The sequence below is a fragment of the Dermacentor variabilis genome, chromosome 5 (assembly GCF_050947875.1).
Source record: "Dermacentor variabilis isolate Ectoservices chromosome 5, ASM5094787v1, whole genome shotgun sequence".
In the NCBI taxonomy this organism is placed as follows: Eukaryota; Metazoa; Arthropoda; class Arachnida; order Ixodida; family Ixodidae; genus Dermacentor; species Dermacentor variabilis.
Genome location: NC_134572.1, coordinates 146,730,654 through 146,735,482, shown reverse-complemented (window position 1 = coordinate 146,735,482; position 4,829 = coordinate 146,730,654). Strand labels below are relative to the sequence as shown.

Sequence of the window (4,829 nt, the reverse complement as noted above, 5' to 3'; positions counted from 1 at the left end):
GCAGTAAAGTCGGGGGTAGCTAAGAAAGAGCAGCAGCAACAACAGCAGCAGCAGCCACCGCCATTGCGAAGTGGTGGAGGAAAATTTAAAGACGAAAGTGAGGCAATGAAGGCGCTAAGAGAAGCAAACGAGGTGTTGCGGAAGAAGAACACTGAACTAGAGGCGACAGTCAATAAGATCAGTAAGGAAATGGCAGATATCAAGAGAAGGATGACGGTCCAGCTACAGCAGCAGCAGGCACAGCAGTTATCGCAACCGCCACAGCAGATGGGAATGACCGAGGATGAACCAGAAGTAGCGGTGAACCCGAGGACAGAGAACGCGGCCGCGGCGGGTCCGGCACCCAAGAGAAGAGCAATTGAAAATCTTAAAGAGCGGAGACTCAGCGATAGGGTAGACAACCTTGAAGATAGGCTCAACCACTTTGAAGAGTATATTCGCACGACATTCACCAAGACAATCACCGACCGTTTCATAGCAATTGAACAGACGTGCCAGCAATTAACTACGACAGTACAGAATTTGGCGACGCAATTGGCTAACTTTCACCAAACATGGATAGGACATGAACCACCGCAACCACAACAGCAGTGAAAGGCCTCCTGGTCTGGCATTGGAATTGCAACGGTTTTGCTGGGAAAAAGGCTGTAATTCAGCAACACTTAGAACAAGTATCAAGAAAGCCAGATATCCTCATGTTGCAAGAGACTCTTATTGAGGAAGTCAAGCTCTCAGGTTACCGGTCCCACGCCAGCCCGCCAAGCCTCCGGGCCACGGCCGGCAGTAACGGCAGGGGAGTTTGCACCTGGGTGACAAAAGGCATCACGTACGTCGAGCACGAGTTGTTGAGCAAAAGCACAATCGAACACACGATGGTAGAGGTGATTACCGGGAAAAAGCAGAAGGAAAGTACTCTTCTGATAAACGGGTACAGCAGCCCGTCACACGGAAAGAAGAAATTCAAAGCACTGTTACACAAAGCGTGCAATGTCGCGGGGCCCGACAACAGGCTGGTAATCTGCTGGCACTTTAACGCGCCGAATCAAACCTGGGGTTACTCCAAAACATTGGCGAAGGGCAGAGACTTAATGCAAGATGCTACCGACTTGGGACTAAATCTAATCACCGACCCAGCATACCCTACAAGAATCGGTAACTCGGTCACCCGAGACACAACGCCCAATCTCACTTTCGTCAGGGGTAACGGCGGCGATATGGCGGACTTTGAATGGCGGAACACGGGCCACGAATCGGGCAGTGACCATTACATTGTGGAGGTCGCTGTCCCGCTCGGTGGTAACGACGAAGTCGGCAGAAGCTTTCGGAAACATAGATTTACTGATTGGAACGCGTTTCTAGGATTGTTGCCCGAGGAGCAGACCGAAATTACAGACATAGAGGAGTGGTCCACCGAGATTGTAAACAAGGTAGAAAAGGCCACCAAGGAAGTCGAGACGCACGAGTGTGTCCACAGGGTCGACAGCCGCCTGGTCCACCTCATCGCAGCCAAGCAGTCCATCCTGTCAAGGTGGAAGACGCAGCGGACAAACAAAAAGCTACGCAAGAAGGTCGCCGAACTCAACCGCGAGATCGAGTCCCACAGCAGAGTGCTATGCGCTCAGCAATGGAATGAGGTTTGTAACGCAGCGGACGGCCAGATGCACTGCGGCAAGACGTGGAGTATGCTGAGGCATCTTTTGGATGCGACCACGACCAAGTCTCACCAGCGCCACAACCTGGCCAAGATCATCCACAGGGCGCTGACCGAGCACGGGGAAGACGAAGTGAAGAAACGCCTCGACGACAAGTACCTGCCGGTCACTCCCACAGAAACGCACCCGGACTACCTAGGCGAAGCAAATGAGTGGCTAGATCGAGACATTGAAATATGGGAAGTAAGGGTTGCTCTGCACCGTCTCAACAGCAACTCCGCCGCTGGTCCCGACCGCGTTACGAACAGAGCGCTAAAAAATCTTAACAATTCGGCCATTGAGAACCTCACGGTATACTTCAACACTTGCTGGCGAGCCGGGTCGCTACCCCGGCAGTGGAAAGCAGCCAAGACCATCTGGATTCCCAAGCCGGGCAAGCCACCCAAAATTGAGAACCTCCGGCTGATCTCGCTTACGTCCTGTGTGGGCAAAGCGTTGGAGCATGTACTCATGAACAGGTGGCAGAGTTACCTGTAAGATTCGGGGCTCTACCCAAACACCCTCATCGGGTTCCGAAACAAGCTTGGAACTCAGGACGCCATGATACAACTGAAAAATAAAATCCTCGATGACACTACCAACACGAAAGACAAGCGAGCCATCTTGGGTTTGGAGATGCAGAGCGCTTTTGACAAAGTGAGACACTCTGCGATCCTGGCCCAGGTGTCACGGCTAAACATGGGCAAGAGAACATATGCGTAAATCAAGGATTTTTTGACGGAGCGGACTACCGAAATCATCGCCGGTGACCTGCGGTTCCAAAAGAAGAAGCTAGGCAGTGTCGGGACCCCCCAGGGCTCGGTCATCTCGCCATTACTTTTCAACCTTGTAATGATAGGGGTGGCCGAGCGCCTCTCGCAAGTCGCGCGGGTCCGACACACCATCTATGCCGACGACATAACGCTCTGGGTCCCAGGAGGAAGCGACGGACACATCGAGAGTACATTGCAAGAGGCGGTTGACGCTATCGAGGAGCAGCTGGACGGGTCCGGGCTCGTCTGCTCCCCAAGCAAGTCTGAGCTGTTGGTGATTCCTCCGAGAAGAGCAGCTAGGAAGACGAAAGGCAACGAACCTGCAAGAGAGCAAGAGACAATAAAGATCACGAGCGGCGGTCACACGATCCCGGTTGTCGAGAAGATCCGAGTGCTGGGGATGCTGATTGAGCACAAACGAGTCAATGGCGAGACGGTCAACCGTTTCACGGCCAAAGTCACCACGGCCATCTGCCTCATCAAGAGGGTGTCACACAGAACAGCAGACATGAAGGAAGAAGGCCTCAACCGGCTAGTGGAATCCTTCGCTATAAGCCACATTACATACGTTGCTGCTTTCCACAACTGGAGGCGGTGCGAGCGAAATGAGATCAATGCGCTCATACGCAAAACCTACAAGGCTGCACTCGGACTTCTCGACTCCACAAGCACCGACAAGTTCCTGGCCCGGGGAGTGCATAACACCCTGGAGGAAATCGCCGAGGCGCAGAGGACCGCTCAGCTCGCGCGGCTATCGGAAACAAGAACGGGCAGACAAATGCTGCGTGACCTAGGCCTGGGGCCAAAGGAAAGGGGACCCGAAAATACAGAAGTGCCTGTACCGGACGCAATTAGCAGACGGCTACGGGTATGTCCGGTGCCAAGACACATGAACTCTGAGTTCCACAAAGAGTGGCGGGCGGCGAAGGCCAAGGCGCTCATCGATCTCCATGCCAAAGACAGGGGTGCCGTGTTTGTGGACGCGGCAGAGTACACACATGACAGAAAGGCATTCGCCGCTGCAGTCGTCGGGGCGTCGACCGGCGCAACGAGAACAGCGGCGAGTGTGCGGACTCGAGGGACGCATCCAGCCGAGGAGGTGGCCATTGCCCTGGCCATCGCCGACGCCGAGTGCACGACTGTGCTCTGTGATTCTAGGACGGCAGTGCGAAATTACGCCAGAGCAAGGGTGTGTAGTGAAGCCCCGCGTGTGTTGCGTGCGGTCGATCTCGCGAGTGAAAATCGGTGTGTAGTGATAAAGTGGTTTCCGGCCCACATGGGCAGTGATGTGCCGGATCGCGGCAGTGCAAACCACAACGAGACGGCGAACGCGGCGGCGCAAGGACTAACCAACCGTGTCGCTGCTACTGCGGTCGACCCGTCGTGGTGGTTGGAAACCAAAGACAAAATGACTTCCTACAACGAGATTGTGAAGTGGTACAGACTAGAGCGAAGGACTATGCCGCCACCTCATCCGGGCTTGACCCGTAAGGAAGGGGTTCTATATCGGCAACTTCGAACGGGGTCGTTATTCACCCTGGTGCTGATGAGGCACGTGTGTCCAAGTGTTTATATAAGTGACCTGTGTTGTGTGTGCCAAAAGGAAAGAGCCACTGCAGTTCACATCCTTTGGGACTGTGCTAAATATCCGCACGAAGCTGCAACGATAGCAACGATCCCGCCGCGGCTCGAGGCCGCAACAAGGTGCTATGATCAGGAGGTCCAAGCCCAGGCCGTCTAGCAGATCTCGGCGGCCCTCGAAAGGCAACGACCGAGAGAAACCGGAGGGAGGCTGCCACTCCAAAAGAGGGGCAGGCGCGGTCAACCAAAGGAAGTAGTGCGGCCGCGGCCGAAGTAGAGGCGCCACGCGCCGCGAAGACCTCGTGGCCGCGTCACGGTGACGCCTCCCTAACAGGGGAAGGCTAACCGTTCTGCAGGCATCCATAACAAAGTTTCTTCACTCACTCACTCACTTGGCAGTAACTGCGCGAGTGTGGTTTCAGAACAACGAAGAACTCCGTGACTGGGATACTTGCAAGCAGAAGCTGCGAGATCTCTTGAGAAAACCACTAGGTCAGAAGGTCATCGCCAAGAAAGAGTTTGCATGACGAGTTCAGGCGTCCACCGAAGGCTACGTCGCCTATATACAAGACGTGCTGGCACTCTGCCGCAAGACCGACGCTAAGATGCCGGAGTCCGGAAAAGTCGGGCATTTCTTAAAAGGTATCGCCGATGCCGCCTTCAATTTACTCATTTGTAAGAACTATACTTCGGTTACTGACATGATCACAGAGTCTAAGCGTTTCGAGCAGGTGAAAAGCCGTCGTGTTTATCAGTTATTTGCTCAACTTCCCACTACTGTTGC

The 4,829-nt window shown here is 54.2% G+C and overlaps 1 pseudogene; it reads left to right on the top strand.

The window, feature by feature from the left end:
- The first annotated feature begins 695 nt into the window (after positions 1–695).
- LOC142583661 (uncharacterized) lies at positions 696–4,322 on the top strand (annotated as a pseudogene).
- Positions 4,323–4,829: the final 507 nt, after the last annotated feature.